The 16,765-nt window shown below is 36.9% G+C and overlaps 1 pseudogene; it reads right to left on the bottom strand.

Annotated features, from left to right (window-relative positions):
- Positions 1 to 15,638: 15,638 nt before the first annotated feature.
- Positions 15,639 to 16,386, bottom strand: LOC102137862 (homeobox protein VENTX pseudogene; annotated as a pseudogene).
- Between the last annotated feature and the right edge of the window lie 379 nt (positions 16,387 to 16,765).

Raw genomic sequence — 16,765 nt, 5'->3', positions numbered from 1 at the left:
GTGCGATGTTGGCTCACTGCAACCTCTGCCTCCCAGGTTCAAGAGATTTTCCTGCCTCAGCCTCCTGAGTAGATGGGATTACAGGTGCGCGTCACCATGCCCAGCTAATTGTTGTAATTTTAGTACAGACAGGGTTTCACCATGTTGGTCAGGCTGGTCTCAAACTCCTGACTTCGTGATCTGCCTGCCTCGGCCTCCCAAAGTGCTGGGATTACAGGCGTGAGCCACCGCCCCCGGCCTTGTTTTATTTCATATATTATATAGGTATAACATACCTGTCTCTGAAATTCACAATAAATCTTCTCAAACAAGATATTACTTAAGGAAAGGAGAATGAAAAGAAGGAAGGAAGGAGTGCAAAAGAAGACCAAGGGAAAAGAAAGGACAAGTGCACAGTTCTCTCAACATCATAACTTTTAAAGGACAAAAGTAAAGGAAGAAAGGAAAAACTATTGCTCTGTACTCAAATTATATACACATATACTAGGTTTTGCATCTCTGTCTGAAATAAGTCTTTTATAAGATGACTTTTAAAGATATTTGGGCTTTGACAGATTAGCTGACAGAAATGTTTTATCTATTAAAAATTTGTTGAGGGGGCCATCAATTTCCCATTCTCAGTCCAGGTGATTCAACAGTTGCTCACCTGACCTGTAAGATCCAGGGGAGGTCACATAATCTGATCCTAGCCAATTAGAACATCCTAAACTCTAAGCAAATTGATTGGCTTGGAAATAGACTCATAACCCAAAGCTAACCAGTTGGAGCCCTTTGTGAGACTTTTCATGGAACTGGTGTTGCAAATAATAAGGGAAACCTAGAATCACTGATGGTTCTTGTGCTTCCATCTACAGAAGCCTTAGAACTAGGTCACCATTGAAGGATAAAGGCCTGAAAGCAGTGATAGAAAGAAAGTTAGCCTAATGCAATTATGCTTTCTGGTTAGCTAAGCCATTGATTTTCTTTATTGCTTAAAATAGTTTGAATTGGACCTGTGTCATTTGCAAACTAAAGTTTCTCAACTAACAAAACAGATATGTAGGTCATTCATTAAAGCAGAGAAAAGAGGTTTTAGAACCTAATAATAATAGTAATGGCCAATATTTAGAAGATGCTTTTTTCCTCACTATGCTCAATGAACACACTATCTTGATATATGAAGTGCATATACTTTTTTCACAATCTATAAAATACAAAATTTAAATATCAGTGTATATGTAGCTCGAACATATTTCATTACTTTATCTAGTCTATGGAAGAAAAAAAAGTAACATTGCCTTTTTAAATATATTAAAGATATTCATTCGAAGCACGAATAAAACTGAGACTACGGCAAAAGACAGGGTAGCCCACACTCAAAAAAATAGAAACTTTAAATGCCAATGATGTTTCAAGGATTAAAGCAAACCCACAAAGTTAAAACATTAAGTTCTGTAATTCTGAACAATTAATACTTTTATTTGATGCCGTCCCTATATGTATTTCTCTTATACCATTATCTAAATTTAAGATTTGACCTTAGATTACAGTGGTCATCATACACTATATGCTATCTCTCTAACTGTCCTCATAATTTCACTCTTCAGTGTCATGGTCAGTGACTTGAAAGTCATAGAATTTTAAAATTCATTTTAAGAATCATTATACCTCAATTTTCTAGGTGTTGTATACCTAACATAAATGAAATAAATGGAAATCACATTTTGGCTATAAACCCAAATTTTCCTAACATTCTGTTTCAACTGAAAGATATAGAGAGGCTGTTTTTCATCTATGTAGGTGGAGAACAGAGAACAGAAATCTGACATTTCTAATCTATAATAACACTCTTCTTCATCTAATAAATTAAGAAGAAAAAATATATGTGTAAGACAGATGGGTGAAGCTATACTTCCAACTTTAATCAATTAGTTAATAAGAACATTAAATTATTCTCCTGACTTTATTATTCCTTCCCTGTTCCATCTACCCACTTTCTTTACTGTAATCATTATAGTAGATCTTTCAGAACGGGACAAAAGGGAGTAAAATAATTGACCATTTCAAGTGCCACGGGAGTAAAATGAGTAATCTGCAATTCAGAGAAATCTCACTGGGATTTAACATCAACACTGTTTTGTACTTATGGGTGACTTTCAAGGTACTTATGGGTGATTTTCAAGGCCATACTGAATCATTCTCTGACACTTGTCATAATATATTCATGACTATTTCTCTCTCCCAAACCCACACAACCTATTAACCTGAATATTTCTTTTTAACATCCTAGGTCTGTAGATATACGTTCTTCTTTTCAAGCACTCTTATCTTTTATTTTTCCTCCTGACACCTATGTGCTCTGAAAGCCCTCCGATCCTAACTCCTCTTTATCTTATTTTATAATTAGGCTCTTGAAGTAGACGCTTTAAAATATGATATAGTAATACTCCCATCTACTGTATTCTTTCTCAGGTATAGCATCTGTATTACCACACAGGGTTTAATTTTAATCAGGCCCACATTAATAATAGTTCTTACCTAGGACCAAACTATACTAATGACTCAGGGAATACAGATAAACTATTCTCTCTGGAATAGCCCAAAAATAGTCAGTTTTCCATTTTCTAGTGAATTGTGAAAAATTATACTATTGGATTAACAAATGAATTTTTTAGAGTTTTGGGACTCCTTCATTTTATGCACTGTTAACTCCACAAATAGAAAAATGCTCACTTGACTACTCCCTACTTTCCAGCCAACCATGCTTATTGTTTTTTTATAATAAGCAATCTAGATCAGAAGTATGTTTATAAGATAATCAGGTAGAGGTCATTTATCACCCATACTCTGTTGTCCAGGTAGGAAGGGAATAGGTTACATTTCTATGGTTAATCCTTAGCAGCTAACATAAAGCCTAGAAGATATTTTTGTATTATAACAGTATTATATGTGGAGTGCCAACACTTTATTATGCATTGTGCCACAAATAGAGGTTCACTGACAACTTAAGTATGGCCCATTATCTTTACAGAACTCAAATATAGAGAAAATAATATACAAATAAACAATGCAACATGTTTTGACAGGAGTAAAATGTATGCCAAGTTATTAAGAGAACAAAAATGAGGGATACCTAAATCACACTGAGAGATTCATAACACTACCTTGAAGAGAGGATACCTGAACAGTCTTAAAGGATAACCATAATTTAGCTAAGAATAGAAGGGAGGATAGTCACTTCAGACTCAGAAGCCAATAAGTGAAGAAAACAATATGTGACTAAAGCATATGATTTATATCGTAAATGCTTTGTTATAGTGTGAACAAAAGGTGTTTTTAAGAGTGTGGTGAAATAATAAACCAATGAAGGAGGTAAGGCCTGATTCTAAACTTTTTATTTTTATATTTGCACTTAGGTGGAACCAGTGAAAAATTTCAAGGTCAAAAAGGACATATCATATCTATGTTTTTAAATATTCCGTTATTATTTTCTATGTCACTATTCTTTTACACTTTCAACAGATACTTAGGGAGAGCCAAGCACTGCCTTATGGCTGACTGTACAATGAGTGAATAGAATAGCGTTCCTTCTTTGATTTTGTACATAAATGGACAAGGATAAACAATTAAAAAGTAACAAATATTAATCATTACAATTACGAAATTTTTGGCAGGCGCAGACAGGGATCTCTGAGAATAAAAATACCAAGCAGGAGTTACCTAGGAGAGTTCATGAAGGCCTTTCTATGGAAGTGGCATTCAAACTGACACATGAAAAAAGGGAGGACACCCATCTTTGGTGAATGCATGAGAGACAGAGAGAACTCCATGAACTTCTAATGAAGGAAATAATCAGGCATATTTAAGAAATATATAGAAGCTAAAGGCAGCATTAGGAGTAAGTTGGAAAGTTTATATAGTAAATCCGGTGAGAAAGAGAAATGAGGGTATTGATAATATAACTTAAAATTTCTTGTACTTACTCAGTTGGAACCACATAAAATTGTTAATACAACTATCTGATCTACCAAAATTACAGTTTCATATGGTTGGGCCTATATATTAGATATTACACTTACCACTTTAATACACAATCTTATTTAATATTCATGAAAACCATATGAAGAAGAGACTAATATTTGTATTTTAGCAATGAGAAAATTAAGGCTTATTGAAATTAACTAACTTGGCCAGAGACACATGGATGGTAAGAGGATTAATCAGTCAAGTCCCAATAAGGAGCAGGTGACACACCCAAACAAAATGTTAGAAAGTATTAAAACAGGAGCTACTTACAAAGGCATTGACAGAGTATTTGGAAACAAAAAAGAATAGCGTGGTTGCACCAGCCACCAACTGTAATCATTGTAAGACCTGAAGGGGCAAACGAAGTAAGTGTTCTCAAAAGAAGTAACTATATGGAAAAAAAATTACCGGATAGGAACAGTGGCCTTTGGTAAAGACATGAAGACAATCCATGGAGATTCAGTAAGGAGAGAAAATAGCTAATAAATATTCCAAGGTTGACTCCCTACACAGCTCCAGTCTTCTTCCTGAGTTTCCTATTAGAACTCATCTAGAAGCCAGATGACAAGAACCCTGTAGATCTAGTCCATAAGTGTCCATCTCACAGGGCATAGAGCAAAATAGAGAAGGTGGAGTGGATCTGGCAGGAGTTGGCAAACAGAAGCTATCCAGCATTATATTACGGTATATCTCTTTCTCTAGATCTATTAATATTTGCTTTATAGGTTTCAGTGCTCTGACACTGGTTGCAAATACATGTATTTACAATTGTTACAACCTCTTGCTGAATTGACCCCTTTATTATTTTATAATGATCTACCAAAATGCATTCCAAAATACTGAATCAACCTCAGTATCTATCAATGCATGAATGTATAAAGAAAATGTTGTATATATACACAATGAAATATTATTCAGTCATAAAAAAGAATGAAATCCTGGCATTTGTATCAACACAGATGGAACCAGAAGACATTACATTAAGTGAAATAAGCTAGACACAATAAGACAAATATCATGTTCTTACTCATATATGGGAGCTAAACGAATTGATCCTCTTGGAGGTAGTGAATAGACTGGTAGTTATCAGAGACTGGGAATGGTAGTGGGGAGTAAAAAGAGGTGGGTGAATGGGTACAAAAATACAGTTAGATAAAAGGTATAAGCGCTACTTTTTCATAGCACAATAGGTCAACTGTAGTTAGCAACAATTTATTTTATATTTCAAAATAGCTAGAAGAGAATATTTGGAGTGTTCCCAACACAAAGAAATGATAAGTGTTTGGGGTAATGGATATTTCAATTACCCACATGTGATAATTATGCATTTTATGCTTGAATCAAAATATCACATGTGCCCCATAAATATGTTCAACTATTACATATTCAGAAAAATTAAAAATAAAAAGTAGATATATTGCATTACCATGGAGTCACATATTGAATTGAGCTCATGATAAAATGCACAATTAAATGGCTTGCTTGGTGGTCTGAAGCAAAATAGTCAAAGTACAGATTGTAAGGTTGAACAATTTAAAAAATAGAGGAGCAATCTGCAGAAATTTGTAGAGGGTGAGACAAAAGGAGGAATGTAGGATGAGTCCAAAGCCTTCAGCTGAGGTGACTGCACAGATGGTGATGGCTTTAAGTGAAATAAGGACAAATGAAACAAGAGGGTTGGGCGCGGTGGCTCACCCCTGTAATCCCAGCACTTTGAGAGGCCGAGGTAGGTGGATCACCTGAAGTCAGGAGTTTGAGACCATACTGGCCAATATGGTGAAACCCTGTCTCTGCTAAAAATCCAAAAATTAGCTGGGCGTGGTGGCATGTACCTGTGGTCCCAGCTACTCGGGAGGCTGAGGCAGGAGAATTGCTTGAACCCAGGAGGCAGAGGTTGCAGTGAGTGGAGGTCACGCCACTGCACTCCAGCCTAGGCAACAGAGGGAAGGAAGGAAGGAAGGAAGGAAGGAAGGAAGGAAGGAAGGAAGGAAGGAAGGAAGGAAGGAAGGAAGGAAGGAAGGAAGGAAGGAAGGAAGGAAGGAAGGCGGGCGGGCAGGCAGGCACAAAAAGTCAATTTGAAAAATGCTCAGTTGCAGTGTGTATGGATAGTGCAATCTAATGGATGCATGAATAGATAGATAAAATTTTGGAGATAGTCCTGACTTGGGGTTAAAGTCTGGAAATCATTAGCATGAAGTTTTGGTGATTGAGGTTTGTGATTTTATTAAAGTTCTCCACGATAAATATATAGAAATAAATGTATAAAGAGTAAAACAAATAACTAGGCTGCACTCGTTCTTAAGGGGTAAATTAAGGAAGAGAATCCACCAAAAATCTTTGTTCGAGTAAATAATTTTTTAAAAATAGGATAAAATAGTATTGTAAAAAAGGGGAGAGAAGAGAATTATTGAATGATGGTTCACTTTTCTTCTAATTCTAGAAAAATTTCAGGTAATGTCTATCGTAAAGAGGATCAGTTAAAATAATATATATGCATCTAACACAAATGCTTAGCTGGAACTTGCATGCTCTTTGATCCTGCTACCCTATCAGTGAGGTGGAAAGTTTTGGTCAACCAGTGGGAATAAATGCAGGAATCAAGTATGCAGACTGAGAAGGGGACTCACTATATTATGGGTGAGACCAATCAGCGAGAGTACCAAAGCTAAAAGTCTATGGGTTGGCTGTGGACAGGACTTGTAAAGGAAGGGCATCCACATAGAATTCAATAAGTAAGAAAACCTGAATTATTTGAAGATATATTTGTAAATTTCTTAAACATTTTTATAGTGGAAGTTATATATTCTCTTGACTTAATTTTCCTTATGAAAGGATAAAGAGTAAATGTGCAGATGAGCTAGATTTTAGACTATAAGTTTCCTACTAACTCATGAGAGTTCATGTCTCATTAGGTAATATTTAACTTTCTATTGATTAAACAGAAGTGCCATGTTTAAAATTGATGTAACACAAAATATCTCATGTACCCCATAAATATATACACTTACTATGTACCCACAAAATTTTTTTAAAAATTAAATGGTATAACAAAGGTGAACTTAAAATATGGACACTTTCTAAGGAAACTGGTTTGAATTTATTTGATGAAAGACAAAATAAATAAAAAAATGCTATTGTTATGGTTTCTTTACTCGGGATATGATAAAAATTCAAACACATGAGTATTTTTATATATTAAGAGTATCACTTACCAAGATCACAGAGTGTAATCTCTAATGTTTATTATTGCTGATGAGCAACACTATTACTTTTTTTCCAATTAGCTGGATAGCATTGTAAAACAGTTAGCAGAGTGGCCGATTTTAGACTACAGAGTTCTGGCCAAACTAATATATATTCAAAAGCACTAAACATAATTTCTTAAAATAGACATATTTGGTTCCCATATAGAAAAGAAACTATTTGTTACATTCCCACAAAACTCTCTACAGTTCAAAGATACAATTAAGACCTTCCTCTACTATCAAAGACTGCAATTGGCCATTATACTGAATTCTCATGAAGTTGTTTTAAAAAATAATTTCTTGAAAAAAATATATTTCATTTCCAAGATGAGTTTCTCATTTTCATATTTCTAAATGCAATCGAGCTTGTTTTTCTTATTAGCCTTTTACAGGAGAGGTATAACCTTACTAAGATACAAATATGAATGACCATTTCCATTCCATTTATAATAGTTCTCCCCCAAGGTAATAAATCACATGGGATGCTTTTTTTGAACCAAAAAATAATAATGATTTGGCCAGGCATGGTGGCTCACGCCTGTAATCCCAACACTTTGGGAGGCTGAGGCGGGCGGATCACGAGGTCAGGAGTCTGAGACCAGCCTGGCTAATATGGTGAAACCCCACCTCTACAAAAAATACAAAAATTAGCCGGGCATGGTGATGTGCACCTGTAATCCCAGCTACTCAGGAAGCTGAGGCAGAAGAATAGCTTGAACCTGGGAGGCCTAGGTTGCAGTGAGCCGAGATCATACCACTGCCCACTAGCCTGGGTGACAAAGTGAAACTCTGTCTCAAAAAAAAAGAATAATTTTGAACAAAAATCACAATATATAAAAATTTGGCTTGGTTCACTATAATATTCAAACTCTTTATGGTTAAATAGACATCTGCCACTAGATAATTGATAGTATAATTAATATCAATACTTAGTCATAAAAATAATTCATACTTTAGCTGAACTCCATTTTTATAAATGTAGGGTATTGTACATTATATCATTGTTCAATTAATATTTGTTCCCTCCTCTTCCACTATCTCCAAGGGAGGAGTATACTTCCCTGCCCATTGATTTTGGGCATGCCCAGATGACTTGTTTTGGACAATGGAAAGTAGGCAGAAATGGCAGTGTATGAGTTTCAAATTAAGAACTAAAGAGGACTCATAAATTTCTTCCTACCCATATGGGAGCTTATGACTACAACTATGAGAAAAAATATTGCCTAGATAGCCACTGCCCCTTTATCCTAGCCTCAGAATAAGACCCATGGAGAAAACCTGAATTCAACTTAGAGCCTGAAGCAGACGGAGGCCTCCAAATATCCTACAGACATGCAAGCAGCTTGAAACCAAACAGCACCGGCCAATATTTAGATATAAGGCTGAGAAATTATGTGTTATTGCAAGCCACTGAGTTTTGAGGTATTTTGTTATGGGGCATTATTGTAGAAATTGCTGGCAGATGAATGGGAAAAACAATTTATAATTGTTCTTTATAATACAGCATGATTTAATGAAATTCTACTATAGATTGAGTAGGAAAAAAAAGGTAAATTTTGAAGAATATTTTTAAGAGAACACTTTTCCCATTATACACAAATAGTGTGACACAACTGCTAGATAATAAGCTAAATGCAAAGTACTTGTTTGTATGTCTTATTTCTCAATTACAGCTTTAGCAAAGTCTATTAGGGCATCCTATATATGTAAAAACTGTGCCAACTATATAAAAAAGCAGAACACATTTTTACTAGTATAAAGTGCCTGACTTCTTCATAAGGCAGCTCTGAAACTGAATTTGAAAGCTTGTCCTTGAGTACTTTTTAGTTCTTTATTGTTCCCTTTTAAGATGATGTATTAGGTTTTTATTGCTGCTGTAACATCCCTACAAACTTACTGGCTTAAAGCAACACAAATTTATTATCTTACAGTTATGTACTTCAGAAGTCTTAAACATGTTTTACTGGGCTTAAATCAAGATGTCAGCAGGGCTGCGTTCCTATCTAGAAGCTCTAGGGGAAATCAATTCTGGAGGCCACCCGCATTCCTTGGCTTACGGCCTTCTTACTCCATTTTCAAAGACAGAACTATTAGGCCAAGTCTATCCCATGCTACCCTCTGGCTCTTTCTCCTCTGCTTCCCTCTTCTATTTAAAAGAATCCTTGTGATTACATTGAACCCATAGAGATAATCCATGGTAATTTCCTCCATGTCAAGGTTAGTTGATAAGCAACCTTATTTCTATTTGCAAACTTAATTTTCCTTTATAGTGTAATTTAACATACTCACAGATTCTGGAGATGAGAATGTGGATGTCTTTGTGAGTTTATTGGTTTGCCTACCTCAGATGGTATCATTGGAAGTTGATTCTGCTAATAGTGATATTAAGACAAGATGTTATCATATACATATATACACATATTGCTATAGCAAATTTATTTTATATCATGAACTCAACAATAAGCTTTCCAGTATTGCATTATCTATTTTCAAGCTGCATACATTTTGGGCAAGACATCAAAGCTCCCTAACCTTTATTTTTCTCATCTGTATAATTGGGGGTAATAGTATAATCAACATCACTATTTTGTTGTGATGATTTAATGTAATAATAATACATAAAATCTGAGCAATTGTCTGATGCCTACTGTTTAATAAATATCTATTTTAATTACTATGCTAAAATAATTATGGCTATTTTGTATCGCTGTAGATTAGACATTATGTCTAGTTACAATAATCAGTTTGTTCTTTGATATTACATTGAATACTGTCTCTGGAATGGGAAATTCAAATTATGTGTCTGGACATATAAGAAGAGCATACAAGCCAAGAAATGAGCGCATAATGTTTACACTCAGAATTTACATTTATCTGAATCTTTGTAGGGTCAAATCTGAATGCAAATTTATTTAATACTAACAGTGGTGCTTTCCAATAACATTTCTCACTAGCTAAATCTCAAAATAGAGATCTAATATTAAAGTGTTGAGATGCCAAAACCACATTTTATCGATTTAAAAACAAATACAAATGAGATTTTTGAGTTTCTGATATTGCTTGATAATAATAGCTCATTTCTTACAGAAGAAATAATGGAAATTCAATTCCAAATTAAACTATATCTACAGCATTATTAAGGTATCAGTCATGGTTAATGATGACTTCCTTGAGAAAAAATTCCTGCCATTTATTTTCATAACCTGTGTGATGCACCGAGATTGCTTGCAGTAGACACAGAGGCTTGAATAAAATTTACTCTCCATAGCATATAGAATTTGAAAGTTAGGTGACACTATAGAGTGTTTTTATTTTGTTGTTTTTTAAATCAAATTTTAAATAGAGTAAATCCTCTAACCTTAGGCATTTCAGGATTCTGTTGAGTATTTTACAAAATTCTTATAAGAAATATCTGTCTTAGGCAACTTGTGTTTAAAAATAAAGACAATGGTATTAAATGGTATTATAATTTTGCTATCCTGAAAATGTATAAAATAAACTTTGCAAATATTTTTAAAGACCATTAAGAAGTACAAGATGTTAGAAGAATAGTTACAAACACTCTTTAGACCAAAATGATTATTGCTTCACTTGAAATCGTTGTTGTGTATATTATTAATAAGCAGCTCAAATATAACAACACATCTGTGTTAAAATATAAATTGTCACTGTAACATTACAATTATTACCATTTAATACATTGATGATATTTTCGTGGTATATACACCCAAGGAAATAGATTTTTTAAATGAGAGGTAAACAGAAAAATAAAGGAAAAGAAAAATATGTAAGCAGGCAGATGGGTAGTAGCTGATTTATTAGAATGATTAGATCATAGAACTCTTTCCTTACCGAGCTCACTGGCAGAATGTTATGGTTCAGACACAAGACTGGAAGAATCCTTTGGGGAATTAACCAGCTCAAAAAGGAAAACGTAAAGATACTCTCACCATGATTTCCCTGAGAACTCCTTATTCAGATTGATCTAAAATAAAGCTTACACTCAGAGTTTTAGTCTCTCCAATTATAAGACAGGTAGATACCAAGGTATTCCCAGAAAGTTTCTGGCATAGAATATGATAAATGAGGAAAAATTGATAAAGAGGAGGAAGACAAAAAATAACAAAAACACAAACAACAAAGAACAAAAAGAGAAAGAAGTATAACTACGGGGAGAAGAAAACTTCAATACCTACAGAGAGATAAGAGAAAATATTGCACCTATGACATCAAACCAGAATGTTATTAAAAAGAAAGAAACGTTCAGAAAACAATAAGAGTGTTTAAGTTATTATTTCTCAGCTCCAGGCCTATCCTTGCATAATCTGCTCTGTGATGTTGAAACAGGGACTTTGCAAACCCCATTTCTGTTTTGCCAGCTGCACCCTGTTAGGCTTCATTACGAGGGGGATGAGAGGGCAACTATGAGGTTGGAGCAAGAACAAATGGTTTACTTGTTCCTTTTTGCTTTTCCACAATACTTCTTCACCCCAGCAGCAGCTCTTTCTTCTAATAGCAGCAGTCAAATCTAGTTCGCAGTTTTTTTCCAACACTGGCAAAACTAGCTTCACCATGTCCTGCCCCATCAGAAACATCAGTACTAGTCCACTAGCATCCCCTCCTTGAAGGCCTCATTCAGTTAGTGACCTCCTCTGAACTCAGAGAGACCCACAGCAACTGAGTACTTCTCAGAGATCCGAGTAGACCCCTCTTGTATATTTCCAGATTTTAGTTCAACATCTTGTGTTTATTCCTTTAGTCCTAAGATTGGTAGCCACTTCTTATATCTACTAACTTTATGAGTTTTCTTCTTACTCTTTCAGTTACCTAGTCAACAATCTTATAGGTAGTTAACAATTTTTTTCTATTAAATTGTCTTTATTCACAAAAGGGGCATAATTTCTGTCTCCCCAAATGATGTCTCCCCTGACACAGCATAATAGGAAAAATAAAAGTAGCAGTGGATGGGTTGGAAGATAAAATCAGGCAAATCTCCAAAAGTAGGGCAAAAAACAAAGAAAATGAAAGTAGAAAATTAGCACACGGTTCCAGGAAGCCTAATGGCTGAATAATAAGCATCTTAAAAAGAGAAAAAACAGAGAAAATGCTTGAGGGGAAATAAGCAAATACTTCAAGAAAATTCCCAGAATTAGAACACATGAATTTTCAGTTTGAAAGTATCCATTGAGTATCCAGCAGACTTGATGAAAATACATTCATTCCAAATAAGGTCATTATAAAATCTCAGAACAGCAGAGACAAAAAAAAGTTTCTATGAGATTCCTGAAAGGAAAAATGAATATCACATACAAAGAATCTGTAATCAGAATGGCTTTGGGCATCTCGATAGTAACACAGTAACAACAACAACAGAAGACATCAGAGCAATGTGTTAAAAATGTAGTATAACTATGAATAAAGCATGTGAGAGGAAAATAAAAATATTTTCAGACAATCAAATATCTCAAAAATATACTTCCCATGCACTTTTTTTTTTTACAGTAATTAACCAAAGGATACCCTCTAATAACAATAGCCAATAAGTGAGGAAAGAGGAAGAAATGGCAACGTTATATAGGAAAATTTCAAAGAAAACTTAACAGGATCGTGATTACGAGAGGGTACCAGGTAACAAGTGTGCAGCAGGCATAAATAGCACTAGTCCAGATGAATGCATGATGTTTATTCAATACTGATTTAACCAAAATTTTCATGACAATAGCAGGCATTGGAAAGAGGAAAAACATAGAACTGGCATCATGAAAGAGTTAATCTATAACTTACCAGAAGATGAAGTGAATCAGTGTAATAACTGTAAGCACTCTTCATGTGGTGTGTGTGTATGTGTGCATGCGCACATACTTGTGTGCATTTTCTCCATATTTATCTACAGTTTTTAGAAGAGATGGATTTAAAACTGATTCATCACTGCACTTCTGCTGAAACTTGAAGTTTGATGATAATTAACATTTATAAATAAAAATAGCTATATTTACATATTATGTAAAACTATGGAGATATATAAATGCCAAATTAAGCAATTGAAAGATTCAAAAGTGTTTGCCCCCAGGATAGAGAAGTAAGACTGGGGAATGATGGGACAGTATCACTGTATTTTTATTTTAAGCTTGGTACTGCATTTAATTTGTCAAACTACATATGTCAATGATAAAATAAAGTTACTTTAAAATTAACAATACCAAACTTATTGATCTAGTTGATTTATTTTATTACCATGTAATATATTTGAGGTATCTTTGAGCAAAAGGTATTGGCCTTTTCTACAGGTTTTTAAAATGTTCATGTGAAAAAAATAATTACTACCCAGATACTTTATCTGCATGAAGACAAACAGAAATTTCCAAATGTCCAAAACAACAACAGCAACACTAGTACATTTGCTGGTATATTATCTGATGCAAAGTGTTCATGCAATAAAGGTTCAAATGAATGAACAAGTAATGTTACTCTTTATTCACAGCCTTTACTAAAGATACAGAATACTTATGGTTTGATCATTGATTACAATTCAGTTCTACATGCCTTGAGAAAGTAGAAATAATGTTTAGTGAGTGCCTAGCTACCAAACAATGCTTATGGAGTAAGATTCATTGCATTTAAACATGCATGTTTATGAGGACATGAAATAGACACATTGAGATTCATTAATTTACTCATTTTTCAGAGAGCATGGATTAAGTACCTTAGCAGGCATTACTCTAAGATGAAAGGATGAAAAGGAAAGTAGGTCACAGTCCCTGCCTTCCAATGATTCATGGTATGTTTCTGAGCAACAAATAACTACACATTTTCTTTAACTTATACAAAATGATTCCATTATCTTTACTTCACATGTGACAAAATACACAGAGATTTAATAACCTGTCAACAGTCAAATAATTTTTAAGTGACAACATGAGGATTTAAACTTAAATTTACCTTACTCCAAAATTTGCTTTCAGCTACTGCAGATTACCTGTATTGTCCTCAGAAATAATTGTTTCAAAGACGTATCAATTGTTAGGAGATGTTCTAAGGTTAACTCTATGTTACCATTTAACATTATCAACAAGGTTAATACGATTAAGTACATATGCATAGGTCTGATCATTCTAGAAATCTAACACTGGTTGTTTTTTGCATGTTTCTGTGAAGAAAAATGCCATTAATGCCAACAGTTAGAGACTACCACAATTCTTGTACCCTTCATATTAGAAATACCATTAAGCAAAATTTCCATTTTCTAACTATTCTAACTACTCTATTCTAGAGTAGCTTAAATTGTAGAACTTAAAAACATCTTTGAGGTATGATATAACTATAATTTTTTTCCATTCTTACCTGAGGTTGTATTATAAAAGCACATGCTGGTTGTAAACACTTCCAACAATGCAGAAATGAGCAAGGAGAAAGTGGAGCTTGCTGTGGACACGGCCACAGGACCACGCTTTTGTTCCTGTTGGGATGCCTGGGTCGGTTTCACAGGTCGCCTCGCAGTCCTGCAGGCTGAACCCGTCTCTCTGGGCGCCCCGCGCTGCCTGCCTCCTGGGGACTCTAGGGTGACGTGGATGGATGCCCGCTTGTCTACGGTTCGGCGCGTGCAGTCAGGAGTCTGCACCAAGAATGGTCCATCAATGAGGGAGAGTCCTCTCCGGGAGGGGCTTCCGTGCCTCCCATTCTGGGCCCTTCCAGACTTTTTGCAGGAAGTGCTGTCCTTGAGTCATTCTGTTTTGTCCTGAGGCTGCTGCGAGGAAGGGGACAGATGAGCACATGCTGGAGGGTGGGGACATGCGGGACGGCTTCAGTCCAGGCACAGCCGCAGGTCCCCGGCTGCCCCACTTTCCCTGGCCGGAGAAGAGCAGCCCTCAGCAGGCTGCGGGCACAGTCCCAGCTTAGAGCGCACTGCAGGGCCCCAGCATCCCCGCCTTAATTTTCACCTTTGTTCCCTCCTGTTTTCCAGCTTTGGAGTCCTTGTTAAGAGGAACTCGAACCACAAGGTTATAAACACGACACCTGCATTCCCTTCCAATCCTTCATGGTTTTCTTTTTTACACACAAAGCTTACAACCTTTACTTTTTCCACCTGGAAAACCAGTTTTTCCAATACTTCAAAATACAAATATCCTTTTATCATATGCTGAAAGCCCTACCCACAAGCCCACTTCTGCCTTTGACTCTGTTCACTGACCCTTCATTTGCTTCCTAAACTGACCCTTTTGGTAACTTTCAGTGAAGAGGTGGCTTTAATAAATATATTCTCTAGCAATCTCCAGAACCTTTGCGTTGGTCAGGGTGAGAGGTGCCGCAACGATGTAAACAGAACAGCTGAGTCCTCCGGGTAGGCGCCCAGTGCGAGCTGCACAGACCGCGTGTGTGGGAGTCATGGAGTCAGAGGCGCTTCCTCAAAATGCGTCCCCCCAACCCCCACTTCTCCAGAAGAGCACACAGGCCCCAGGGCCCCCAGGACAGGGCTGGTCCGAGCGTATGCACGCCACTTCCTGGTCTTCGGGGGTGGTACGCCGGAGGCTGCCCGTAGCAGGAAGCCCATGCAGAGGCCAGGGTCTCTTGTTCCACTTGACAGAGACCCCAGAAGGAGCCAGGGGGCAGCATCAGAGCCTGGGGCCCGGGCAGGGGTGCCCAAGGGCATAGCGGCTGCAGGCCATTGGCAAGGCCAGAAGACGGTGAGTGGAAAGCCGGGGGCGCGTGGAGAGACCCCGAGAAGGGGTTGTGCAGCTGGGAGTCCTGCATTTGCCATTCGTGTTTCATCCGGCGATTTTGTAAGCAGGTTTTTATCTGGACCTCCGAGAGCTGCATCTCCCTGGCCAGCCTCTTCGGCTCCAGAGGGCCCAGGCAGTGCCGGAAGACGCCCTCCAAGGCATGGACCTGCCCCGTGGTGAAGGCAGCCACTGTCCTCTACGGCGCGGGCCGATTTGAAGACCTAGCTTCCTTGATGCTGACGGCCTGAGGGGGCTCCCGGGTGCCGGATGTCTGGCCCGGGCCAGGGAGGCTCCCGGGGAGATGTCCGCAGGCCTCGGGGTATATGTCGGCCGGAGCAGCTGCTCTGGGAGAACCAATCCAGGGAGCCAAAGCTGGAGGGCTGCTGCCGGCCACGAGGTGGGGAGGAGGAGAGACGCATGGCGGTCAGGTGGGCCGTAGGGAAGGCCAGGTGGGGCTGGCCAGGCGCAGGATCCACCACAGCTATAAATTTTATTAGTGATAATGTAAGTAAGGTGTAGAGACATTAAGTGGCTAATGAAAGATCAGAGCTACTGTGAGAACAGTTTGGGGATTGAATCCAGGCTTGCTAACACCTAGTGCTAACTCCAGAGAGTGTGAAAAGAAACATTGAAGAATCACCGTGTAGACTGTTTTCAATATATTACTTGCTGGGTTTTATTTCCTAATGATTCTCTTATGCAGGCTTTTTCAAAATGACTGGCAAAAGCCAAAAAATATTCCATTAAAAATAGGTATGTTTTGATAAATAGGAAAATAGTAGACATTCTAGAAAAGAT

This window comes from Macaca fascicularis, chromosome X (assembly GCF_037993035.2).
Source record: "Macaca fascicularis isolate 582-1 chromosome X, T2T-MFA8v1.1".
Taxonomy (NCBI): Eukaryota; Metazoa; Chordata; class Mammalia; order Primates; family Cercopithecidae; genus Macaca; species Macaca fascicularis.
The sequence above is the reverse complement of the archived record's forward strand: the minus strand, read 5'-3'. Positions and strand labels throughout refer to the sequence as shown.